Raw genomic sequence first — 13,200 nt, 5'->3', positions numbered from 1 at the left:
CTGAACAAATCCCAGCTCTCGCTGCGTGCTCCCTAATCCGCTCCTCTGGGTCACTGCTCCGCGTCGGCTGCTCTGCAGTAGCCTCACATACTGCCCGGGGTTAAAGCTGGCAGCTCCGAGCTCTCACTTAAATTGGTTGGAGTTTCTTTTCTTGGCAGCTAATACCCTCTCTTCCTGCTCCTGCTCGCCATGAAATTGGGTAAGTGCTGAACGAGGCTTCCCATGTGCAATAGGAGGGCGGCGGATAATGAGGATCCTGCAGGAAACATCGTGTTTGCATTTGGTGGGATATTTAAACATGGTCAGACAAAACAGTGCATGGTCTTATGGATGTGCCACCGTATGCTGGCCCCAAATGCAGCAAAATAAGGTCCTGCACACAACTGCAAACACTCTTGATATAATTCATCATGGGACTAATCCAGATCCCTGCAGTAATGTCACAGGAGAACTGGGAAGTTGTGATTGGAAATATATTATTGTATTAAGGTTAAATTATTCATTCTTTATGCTATTACAACATCCACCAACACAACCATGAAAACAACCTGAACATCAGTTTAGGTCTTTGAGAAAGCAAGTGTTGCATATCCCATACATGTGGCTTTTCAGCTCTCAGACTGCTCTTCTTCTTCTTCGCAGGGCTACCAGGATGATCAGGGGCCTGGAACATCTACCATATGAACAAAGGCTGAGAGAGCTGGGTCTGTTCAGCCTGGAGAAGAGGAGGCTGAGGGGGGACCTGATCAGTGTGTATAAATACCTCAAGGGAGGGAGGCAGTGAGGAGGAGGGGGCGGCCTCTTTTCAGTGGTGGGCAGTGATAGGACTAGAGGAAATGGCTTCAAACTGAAGCATTGGAAGTTCCACAGGAACTTAAGGAAGCATTTCTTCACTGTGCGGGTGACAGAGCACTGGCACAGGCTGCCCAGAGAGGTTGTGGATCTCCTTCTTTGGAGATCTTTAAAACCCGCTTGGATGCAGCCCTGTGCCACGTGCTCTAGGTGACCCTGCGTGAGCAGGGGGGTTGGACTCGATGACCTCTGAGGTCCCTTCCAACCTTCGGCATTCTATGATTCCATGATGATTCTATGATTCTCTTTTCTCCTGTTACTTGCTACTTGCCTGTATCTCCTTGTGCATGTCATGACTTGCATTCATACCAGGCTGTACAAAAGGTGGCACAGATTTTAAACCATAAAAAAAGTGATGTGTTTTAGAAGAAATTATTACTGTTTCTCCAGTATGTCATGTGGAAGGAGACCTGCTGGCATTTTCCAAAGGTCAGAGATAAAACATGAAAACTTTACTCAACATTTAACTCTTGCAAGCAGCAAGCATGGAGGCAAACTCTGCTTTACACCATCTTGACCCAACTTCTCTTTCCAGTCTGCAATTTTTTTTGTTCTCCTTTGATTCTCAGTCTCAATACCTGCCTTCCTCCATCCTTACACTGTGTTCTCTACATTTTTGTCTTTGTCTATTTTTGTCCTTGTTCTGACACATCACTTTTCAAGTAGTAAGTCTTACGTAAGAGTTATGGCTCCCAAAATTGAGAAGACAAATCTTTCTTCTTGCTTCTCTCTCTATCCAAGCTCAGGAGCTCCTCCCGGCTCCACAGTTTTCCTGCAGTCTCTGTCCCAGTTTCCTGCCGGGGACAGACCATATTCCACCTTTCTGCAACTATCCCAATCCTCCTCCATCTGCCCTAGTGCCACCTCTCTCCCCAAACACACAGAAAAATGATTTTGCTTCTAAGTTAGTGCTCAGTGGGCACTGCTGAATTAGAGCAGCGAATGGCAAGAAAAATACTATTTTTCCTTGGTCTCCCGGTTAGAAGGCTCCCCGACAGCAAAAGCAGCACTGAGGCTCTTGGCAGGCTCAGGGCCCATTTGCATTTGGAAAACGTTCACACTTGATGCACCAGTTTTCCAACTTAAAATAAACAATATCCACCTCCCTCTTCTTAAACCCTCTCCTCCTTTTGATGGAGAGGGCATCACTACTCCAGCCAAAGCCCGGCCAACACAACACGCTCATTCATCTGCAGTCCCAGCTTAAGCCGTGCTGCCAAAAGGGCTCTTTCCTGCGGAAGCGCCACAGCGAGTCCTTTCAGGATAAAGAAACTCCCTTCAGAATTAATCCAACCCAACAGCCCTTCACATCTTCCTTGGCCATCGTGGATCATTAGCAGCTACTCAAAGGCCCCTGTTAATGGACAATTTTGGCGGTTTGTAACTTTGGGGTTTCCCTTTCTTCCTCCTCAATTCCACTGGCTCACCCCATTACTCTTCATATTTCTTTACCAGTCTACCCCACATGCCACTAATTATTGCCAACACATAAGCAGCCATTTATCACCGCCATGAGGTGCCAACTATCCCTTCTCCATGTCGCTTCCGAGCTGTTCCGAGACAGCTACGATTTCTGCAAGAAACATTAACACACACAGATAATCCAGCAACCCTGGAAGTGACACTTGCTTGATTTCCTTTTTGGGCTCTTTGGCTAAGAAGTGTTTCAAACTTAGCTAGACCTTCATCAATGACTATCTCATCATGGTCACAGAAGTTTTCACCCTGTACAACTTCACGCTGTCAAACACATGACAAGGCTCTTGAAGCTTGCAGTAATTTAGCAATAAAAATATTGCTCTGCAGAAATGTTGGTCCATGCACCACTCATTTTTCCTCAAGTCTGATTCACAGATGTTCCAGCTCCATCAGGCTGAGGCTGTAAATCTGCTGTAAAGCTCCTTGCAAACCACGAGCAAAGAATTCAGAGGAGCGACCTGAAAAGGGTAATGAGACATTAGTAGGTGTTTTCAGGGAATCCTGTGACTGTTTATAGGGAGATCTTCCCACGTAAGAGCAAAAGGATGATGGAGAGTATGGAGACTTGTCTAGGAGCAGTCAAAATAGTGATTAAGAGCTGGTCTTTTGCAAGAAGAACATGCAACTGAAAACACACTGAAACACATAGCCCAGGGAAGCATTTTGATTCAGACAAAATGATACTTTCTTTAAAAAATAAGGAAGTTGGAGGGTAAAATGTCAAAATTTTAGTCCAAGCTTAAAATATCAGAACTACAAAGTCTCATACATTATTTTTTAAATTCAGTTATTGAGAATAACCCACATTCTCAGCAACATACATATCTTAGCACATAGCAAATGCATCTAGTTTTGGCATACAATTTTTCCAACACAACCCCATCACCATACATGTCACAAAAACATTAAGATTCAGTTAATATATCCTCCATTTAGGAAAGGCACATAAATTACAAACTTCCAACAAGGAGAATATGCCGATTACTATAGGGCATTCTCTGCAGTAATTCTCCTCCTAAATCACACCACTTGCCTTGTCTGTTTGAAAGATGCATTTGAAATGATCAATGAAAAAATAAACTTTTGTAATTAGCAATGCCCAAACTTCTGGTGTTGAGTTTGCTCACACATTYGCAGCGTTATCTCTTTCTACGTAGCACTGCTTGGACACCAGGGACACCTCCCCACACAAGGTTCCACACAAATCAAAAGTCCATCCTCCTCATTCATCGGGTGCACAAATAGCAGGTCCTGCTCGAGATGTTACACAACGTCATAAGCAGAGGTAATGAAAAGCTCAGAATGAGGAAGGCTGGTTGTCCATGTCACAGTGCTGCTTGCACATCGGCCTCTCCTCTAATTAGTGTAGTGTTTCCTACAGGAATCGATTGCAGCAATACGGATGAATGAGATTCTAAAACTGAAAAAAATTGCTGCATTAAACATTAATGTAGTCATTGACTGTCATCGATATAGATATTTAAAGCACAGGCCTGAGGTGGTGGTGGTGGGAGGAGGGCAGAGTGACTGCTTAGCAGAATATAAAATTTGGAGGGGGTTAAATATCTACAAAGACCAGAATTCCAGGCACAGAGCTTTATATAGACTCAAAGCACCACAATACACCAAAAATATACATTCACCAGCCTGCTTTTAACATTCAGGAAGCACATTTGCTGTTTTGTTTTTATTGTAAAGGCTGGTAAAGCACATAACTCAGAGACAAAGGCAGGAAGCCCAGCCCGGACCTGGGGTATATTGACTGTTCAGTTCTCTATGAGCCCAGACCAGGCCTAAAGACCATACAACCAAACCTCTTCTCCCCACCAAGCGGACTTCAATGGGCATTTCCAGAGGTATCCGAGTTCAACAAGCTTCCCTCTCCTTAAAGCACTGGCATTTGCCCTGTAACCAAGGTGGTCTGACCCCAGATTTGGCCCTTTTTGCTTGGCTGCAGCTGACTGCTCACTCAGCGTGTTAGTGCTAACCCACCTATAGACCCTGTAGCAGCCACACATCTCCCCGTACGGTCCCACCACTGCTTCCAATTGTAGCTGCTAATTCACAGGACTGTTTTCTGAACCTCTCCAGGTTGATTTTAGTGGCCCTGAGCCCTTCTAACTTCAGTATTCAGCCCCAGTACTGAAGGTGCTGAGAACCTCTTCAAAACATGTTCTCACCTAGGTGTGTAAAGGCTGAGGATCCTCTAGTTAATAAGGGACTAGGCAACCCAAGCCTTACATTAAGTCCTTCAAAGCAGCAATGTGTGACAGGGTGCAATCCAGCAGATTACACAGCAGTGTTTTTCTTGCCTGCCTTTGAGGAGTTAACCGGAATGTCTTCATCCGCCTCATACAAGTGCCAGATCCCTCATCTAATGGAGAGAAATGGCCTCCTCTGACAGCACTTCTAAATCTGCACATTTGCTTCCAAAGACTCTGCCTGGGACCTACTATAACAACACATTTAACCTCAGACAACCTAATACCGGAGCCTAAAATTCAGACGAGATGCCAAGGCTCCATCATTAAGTGGACAACCCCAAACCGAAAACCATAAATCCTTGGCCAACCTCTTTGCAAAGAAATTTATGCTTTCTAAAAAAGATACGGGGTGAACATCACTTTACTTTGGAGTCTTCTGAAAGGAAAGAAAGAAAAAAAGCACTGCATAAAATGAAGCTGTTACTGTCACCCATGGGCTAAGTCCAGTCAAGAATTTGCTAGTGCCCACTGTGGAGATGTCTGATGAGCATGCAACAGAGAGGCTGAGGATTACAAGTCATTAACATTGCCCATAACGCATTTCATCAGTGGCACACAATAAAACATGGATGAATATTCACAGTAGCCCTCAGAGGTTATCCTCATTTTATGGACAGAGGTAACTAAGATATGGAAAGGTTAAAAGTGACCTGCCTATATCCATAAAACGTTGGACGCTGAAGATTTCGGTTGTCTGGCCAACAAAAACAAAAACCCAAGTCTTTCTATACAAGACTAGCAATTACATATAGATTTTCTTGCAGCAAAACTAAAGGAAGTGGCATTTCCCAGATCACTAATGGTGATCTCCCAGGTCAAGGGAGGTGATTCTGCCCCTCTACTCAGCTCTGGTGAGGCCGCACCTGGAATACTGGTGCAGTTCTGGGCTCCCCAGTATAAGAGGGATGTGGAGCTTCTCGAGAGGGTCCAGAGAAGAGCAACTAAGATGATTAAGGGAATGGAACATCTCTCGTACGAGGAGAGGCTGAGTGAGCTGGGCCTGTTTTCTCTGGAGAAGAGAAGGCTCAGAGGGGATATGATTAATATGTATAAGTTCAGGAAGGGAGAATGCAGGGAGGAAGGGGACAGGCTGTTTTCACTGGTGGCCAGCGATAGGACGAGGGGTAATGGCCACAAGCTGAAGCACAAGAAGTTCTGTCTCCAGGTGAGGAGCAACTTCTTTACTGTGAGGGTAACAGCAGTGGAACAGGCTACCCAGGGAGGTTGTGGAGTCTCCTTCTCTGGAGGTCTTCCAAACTCGCCTGGATGCCACCCTGTGCCACATGCTCTAGGTGTGCCTACTTGAGCAGGAAGGTTGGACTAGATGATCTCTAGAGGTCCCTTCCAACCTTGAATATTCTGTAATTCTGTGATTGTCTCTTTTTTCCTCCAGTTACTGTATTATTTAACTGGTTTTATATTACCATAGCACCTATGGGTTGCAGATAACTCCACATTCTCACAATACAAAGTGGGCCAGTGGATAAAAGCTCTATCCCAAGTTCTGACAACTGATGATAAAATCCAGCCCATAAATATAATACTGGAATGGTCAGAAAGAGATGAATGATTCAAAGAAAACCATACCAGAGGCAGCAGGGGGAATGGAGCAACACCTCAGAATCTGCAGGACACCAAGAGCCATAGCCCAGTTAGTTACCCAGGTACCTCTCAGCATGGGGAAGGAAGCATTTTTCAAGCATTCTTGTATCTGCAAGAACTAACACCAGCATGCAAAACGAGGGCTACTGGGGAAGAAGTATTAGCAAGAGGGAAGTGAATTTTTTTTATTTAGTTTTAGACATTTCTGGGCAGAGTCTGACATTCCAGCAGGATGGCCTGGTTAAGACGGCTCCTCTGCGTATGGATGCAGGCGCTTCCCGGCCGCTGACTGACAGCCGAGATCAACAAACAACAGCCCGCGCCAGGTTCTTCTCCCCACGGCGACAGCTCTCGTAAAAATGCAAAACTTAATGGCAGGCTTTATTTAATATTTATTTCACAATCAGCTTCGTTTATCCCAACAGAACTAACCTCGGCCCACAATGATTTTTTTTCCTCCTTGTTTATTTAGCTGCTCAAGTCAATACTCAAGTCTAGTTTTGAACTTCCTCACTTTGAATGTGCAACTGGGGGGACTTTTTTTCTCATGGATGTATTTTTTATTAGTTTCTAAGCATGTTACATTTGTATCCCCTTTAGGAAGGAAATTTACTATTTTATTCACGCCTTAATTCTTTTCCCACACTGACACACAGTATTTAAGCAGCTGGAAGTGCTCACAGTAGCTGCCTTCTCCCCACTTCCACTGGTCCCTTGTTGCCTGTCCTTTTGCAAAGTAAATCAGCAGCCCCAAGAAAATTAACCTAGCAAAAAAAAAAAAAAAGGATTGCTTCCTTTAAGGTGTTTTTAACCAGGTAGTTTCCTGACCCAGGCAGTACAAATTAGAAGCATCACTAATACAAATGGGATGGCTGTTCAGAAAAGGTCAGGGGGCTGAGATGAAAAAGTAGTTTCTAAGGTTTATAAAGCATACTGGAAACTGGAAACCTGGGAAGGTTCCAGGATCATGGTATGGACGTGTTTAAGTTTGTTTTTCAGCACTTGGTAAAGARGGGGAGGCAGAAACAACTTCCGAATCAAACATACTCTACTCGTCCAGGGGATCCTTAGCAGGTAGAAACACACACAAAAAGAACAACTAATTCTTGCAGGTAAARCAGTTTCCAACTGATTCACATGCTCTTGCAAGCAGGCTGAGCAGAAATCCCTTACCCATTTCAGTCCACAAAGGGCTAAACACTAAAGTCCCAGTTCATCTGCTAGAATTCAAGAGTTAACAAGATTTTTTTTTTCTTTTGTGGAAGTTTCTGTGCACATGCACATCTATCCCAGCGAAACGCTACTACCATATTTTAGAAGTGTGAATACTGGCCTGGAAAAAAAATGGGCATGGTTCCCTATCTAGGCAGAACAAATTGTTCAGAACGAGAACGAGGACAAATGCAAGAGAAATCAAGCACCAACTTCTGCTGTTTCAAGCTTTTGATATCAGCTACTCAGCATTTTTCTTTTTAAATAGACCCCTAATTGTTCAAGAATTGCCCCGTAACCACGTCAGTCTCAAGCAGGGGGGATTTTTGTTACCAGATGTGTGCGAGAGGCCCGGGCAGGCTGGAGACGGCTCTTCCCGCAGGGCAGCAGTGATGGAGCAGGGCGCAGACATTCGCTTCACTCGAGWGGATTTCAGACAGGGAACATCAGAGGTGCAAACTGTTAAAATGACCGCTCTGTACAGAAGACACTTCTCATTCTGTAGTTATGCCATAAAAATACTGAAAAAATACTAAAAAAACCCTCAAAAGCTATAAAATAGGAGCAGACTCCAATTTCATTGCTAGGTTAAACTTCCAGCCTGAAAAAAACAGCCATTTTTATCTCTGGGAAACTAAGATACAGACCAAATACTGAAAACACAGCTGTGCCCTCATAGCCTCATGAGTTTGGACATACATGAATATCAACCCAGTCCCTATTTTCTTGTGAAAGTTGTGAACTGCCTCGGTCTTCACTGGCATCTTAAACTTATCACTGTGGGCTTACCTGAGTTAATGCCATGAATTTTGGAGGAGATGCACAAATATGAACGATAAGGTTATTTCTCTTAATCTTTTCCATGATATGCAAAAATGAGTGGATATTTCCACCGCAATCTCAGGAGGAAAGAGAAAAGCCGTCCCATCCTCCTGCCTAAATGTTGCTGTGTTGGGATGTAACAACCTACCTTCTCCAGAGGATCCGGTGGGGATTCCAAATGGGGCAGGAAAGCTTCTCCTACCCTACGTTGATTTTTCAGGTGTCTGAATCAATAGATGTGAAAGGTGACTCCCTTCGGCACTCGCAGTTAACCAAGTTTAATAAAGCCCCAAACTCCCATGTCAGAGACAGTGGAATTGAAAAGTCCCTTCTGTCACCAGAAAACAAGAGGAAAACAAGACAACACCGCACTTTGTTCTCAGCAGGGAGACCCCGAAGGGGATTTCTTGAGGTTGCTAACAAGAATTCACATTAAGCAGCAAATTAATGAGTTTGTCTTGCACACAAATGTTTTTAAGGAGGCTCTTTTAAGTAAATATTCCCATGCTGCATCCACATTGCAGTCATGAAAAAACTATGCGTTAGATCCTGAAAGTGTAAGGGATGACACCACGGAGAACTCCTCATTAATGAGAAATGAAGCTGCCTCCCTTTAACACCTTGCTAGATAAAAAGCCTCTACTGATGTATTTTCCATTACTCCGAGTTCAAGCAATGGAATTTAAATCACACGGAAGTGCTAATGATGATTTTTTCAAGTCAGGTTTTTATTACTGCAAGCATTTCTTTACACCGACCAAGGCCTCGAGAGGTGGGCTTGACAACATGGTTTCTTCTTTCATCCTGGCCACCTCAGGAAAAGGAAAAAGCCAAGGTAAAAAATGGAAAAGACAAGAGGAAAGGGCAGATGCAGCAGAGCAGGGGGCAAGCGGACGCAATGGAAACCCTTGGCTGGGGAGGCAGGTGGAAAAGAATATTTTGGCTCTTTCTATAGATGTGAGGGGCTTGGTCAAATGTGCTCTGGAAGGGTCATACAGCTGCTTGCCACGCAGATTACATCCCCRTCCCAACAGACCAAAGCCAAGGCTGATCTGGCCACCACTCTACTGGGATCAGGGATGTCAGGCAGTTCCCTTATAGAATAACACACTGAGTTGATACCAAGAAATACCAAGATGAACATATGCTGCCTTTCCATTGGCCGACCTTTTGCTTAATGCACCAAACTAAACTGTGCATTTTCTTTGAATAACTTTATACCAGATGAGGAGGAAAAAGGCTGAGAAGCAGGTCAAGCTGCTGGGACCGCGTGATGTTCCGCCCTGCGCAGACTATGGCTTTAGTGGGACACGGTCACTCAAGGACTCCTCGTCTGCTGGACACGTTGGCATCTCTAACTTTCATTTTTACTCTTTCCTCTCGCCACCTTTATTTAAAAAAAAAAAAAAAAGTGGTGAGAGGAAAGAGTAAAAATCAGTTTTTACTAAAAAAAGGACTCTGATCAGCCTATAAAATACAATCTTCAGAAGACACATGCAAGCTCATATTTTTCATACCAACTGTTTTCCTTCCTTTCCCCTTCACATGGCTCTTTTCAAAGTTAATAACACATATCCACTATTCAGATACTTAAAGAGTCAACTTTTACTTCAATAGTACCTCAAAGTAAGTATTTCTGCCGATGCACAAGAAAATAAGCAGGATACCCTCTTGATATTTTACAGGACAGTAGCATATTTCAGTAAGGTTTTATCTAGCTGTAGCAAAATAAGACCTTGCTAAAAGCTTTTTCCTTGTACAACTATTCCCTAACTAATCTCAGCAGGGGAAAAAAAAAAGTTAGTTTAAATAGGTGTTTTACATTTTATCTGAAGCATATTAGGAAATAGTGCATAGTAGATCAGTGCCTGAGGAACATTTGACTCCATCTCCCAAAGCTGATTTGACAATTAAAGCAGAGACCAGCCAAGGAGCAGGAGGACCGTACGTGTGCAAGAGCACTGTTTCATACTGTAAAGCAGACATTAAAAATAAGATTTAGTCAGTTATTGATAGAACTGGAGGGAGGGAGCYGAGTGACTTGCTGCAGAATGAAATCACAGAAACTGGAGATGAAATCAGAAGTCTTAGGTCATCTGCTCCACGCGCAGCCAAAGCAGCGCTGCAGCTCACACATCCCTCTTCCAAGCTCCATCTAAATGAGATAGTGGGGACACAAGCCCATCAGCATCACAGTCTACCTCGACTATTATAGTCTAATAAATACAGTCCTAGTGCATCTCCTGCTCCCATTTCTGTATTTATGGAGAGCAAAGCTTGTGTTCTAACTGCAGGGTCCTGTCCTAAGCAATTTCTCCAATTCCCAGATCTTATAATTACTTGCTTGGTTGCATTTCATGTTAAAATAATCACCAATCGCCAATCACCACAACCAAGAGCTGCAGATCCACCTGCCCAGGACGTACCCCCTATATCATGGAGCTCACCAGACCGATACCAGCTTGGCTGCCACAGCTAGGACGGCTGTGGACAGCGCTCAGGGAGCTCCAGAGCCAGAAGTAGGAGCTGTCCCTGCTCTCCTTGGAGAGCCACAGCTCTTCCCCTCCAGTGACAGCAGCATCTCCCACCCGCTTCCTCATAGGAGGAGAAGGAGCAGATGCTCACCCCGGGCTGAAGAAAAGAAAAGTTCTTCCAAGGGAAGGCTGGTGGAGAAACCAACACAGGTTCGAGGCTTCCCGGTGACGGGCTCCCAAACCCACCCAGGAACTGAGAGCTCAGGCCAGAGCACAGAGCCTTCTTGTAGAAGGCACCATCTCCTCCTCAACAGACCTCCATGCCCTGGGCGAGAAAACCAGCATCTTCCCTTTACACTGTATTGGGGCAGAGAAAAATAAACAAAACTTGGCAGGAAAACAACAAAAAACATGAGTGTGATACAGCCCTGTCGCTCCAGAGCCCCCTCTCCATGCAGGACACACAGAGCCATCCTGGCACATGAGGGAGCCTTGGACCTCCTTCTGCAACAGGCCTGAGATGAGGTCAATTTAGCACAACTTAGGACACGCAGCCAATGCTTACTGCCTTGCAAAGGCAGATTTCTGGCTTTTATAAACATCACAGGTAAGGCGCTGAACTCACTTTGATTAAAACCTACTGCAAAAAAGACCAAGAAACCCGAGRTTCAGTGGCTCCAGCTCCAATTCCCCTTTCAGGCACCAGAAAAGTAAAAGAGCAGAGGAAATGCCTAACACTGCATAACTCTGCTGTTCTGGGATCGTCTCCCAGTTCCCAGCACTTGGCATCTTGGGGACCTCTTGAGCTAAGCCAGTAAGTGCAGATACGCTGAGGTCTCTGCAGGATGAGCATCTAGGGAACTCAACGCAAGRGCCTGGGAGCTGCTCCGCCTTTTCATGGCAATCACCTCCCGGGCTGTGCAGCTTTTACAGGTCTGTATTTCTCTTGCTGCACAGCAAAATGTCGCCTTATGATTACTGTGAACTTCTGAGCTACATTTTTAATCCACTTATCACTGTACTATATTATAGTTTAAGTTATAAGTCTTTCCAACCAACCCAATCTAATAATTTGGTAAAACATAATACATGTGTATTTTGATGTCTTTGCTTGGTTTATTGTATACGCACACATAAAATATGAAAGCAGAAGCAAAGAGGACATCACAAGAACTTCACTTTTTTCAACTACAAGCCCCCTGGCCGTGGATTCCCTATTTGCTCTCCAGAACTTCTGGATGAATATTCCCCAGAATAACTCCCAGGCATTTAAATTACCACTTTTGCACAATCACTTCACTTCCAGCCCCTTGGCTTCCCAGCTAAGGAAACTGCTGCTGCTGCTGYAAAACTTGGCCTTTTGCAGCTCCCTTGTGAAATCAATAAAGCAGAAAGCGCCATTCCAGGAAACAGAGACTTTTCTTCTTAAAGTACCAACCCAACAAAGGCAACTGCTGCGTCCACTGCTTTTCCTCCACTTTGAGCCAGTAACAAAGGGGAAGGAAGGAAAAAGAATAGAAGAAAAAACAATAAGCGCCAGGTCTGGGCGCTGAATGGATCCCCCTGGGAAGCTGCTGGCCGGAGGGGATGGAAATTGCCGGGCATGGCACACACGGGCTCCCAACCACCGCGCTGGGTGTTTACCCACAGCCCGACACAGGGAAACAGGGAGCCGCATTGTGCACCCGCTGCCGTGTCASCCGGCCCCGCGTCACCCGGCCGGATCGCCAGGACACTCTGCCAGAGGACGCGGCAGTGTCGCTTACACAAGAGAKGCGCAGGATGCGGCGCAGGGAGGAAGGGGAAAGAGGGAAGATGCAGCCCCGCTGTCCGCTCTTCCCTGCTCTCCGGGGCAGCTCCACGCTGCGTTTGGAGCAGATTAAGTTTAAAGGGCACCGGGGGATGCTGAGAGTCGGGACGAGCCCCCGCTGGCAGCATCGCCCGGTGAGATGGTGGCCAAGCACAAGCAATAGCGGCGATAACACAGTTACAGCGGGGAAAACATCCCGGTGTCCCGCATTAAAATACATAYATGTATATTTTTGCATTGATATCCTAGCACTTTTCCTGTAAGTGACCTGAAAGGCACCCAAAGGAAACWGCAAGAAATAGGGAAAAGGAACCAAAATGAAATAAAAAGCACGAAAAAGCCGCACCAGACCCCACAGAGCCRGGCTGGCCGGACCACCGGGGCCCCTATTAGCCCTAAGGGGCTTCGCAGCGAGCACCGGGGCTGCGCCTCCGCCGCGGTCTGCTCGCTTGCTGCTGCTGTCGCTTTCATTATTATCGTGTTCGTTATTATTATTATTATTATCATCGTCATTATTCCTGGCAGCGATACCCACCCCACGTCGTCCCGCGCAGCAGCGCTTGGGGAGATGCGGGATACGCGGGGCACGCAAGCCGGCTGGCGTGGGGAGGGAAAGAAAGGAGGGTAAAAGAAAAAAAATGAAAATAAATAAATAGGGAAAAGAAGTGGGAAAGGGAAAGGCGGG

The sequence above is a fragment of the Nothoprocta perdicaria genome, unplaced genomic scaffold (assembly GCF_003342845.1).
Source record: "Nothoprocta perdicaria isolate Ctin4 unplaced genomic scaffold, notPer1 scaffold_152, whole genome shotgun sequence".
Taxonomy (NCBI): Eukaryota; Metazoa; Chordata; class Aves; order Tinamiformes; family Tinamidae; genus Nothoprocta; species Nothoprocta perdicaria.
This window is presented reverse-complemented; position numbering follows the sequence as displayed.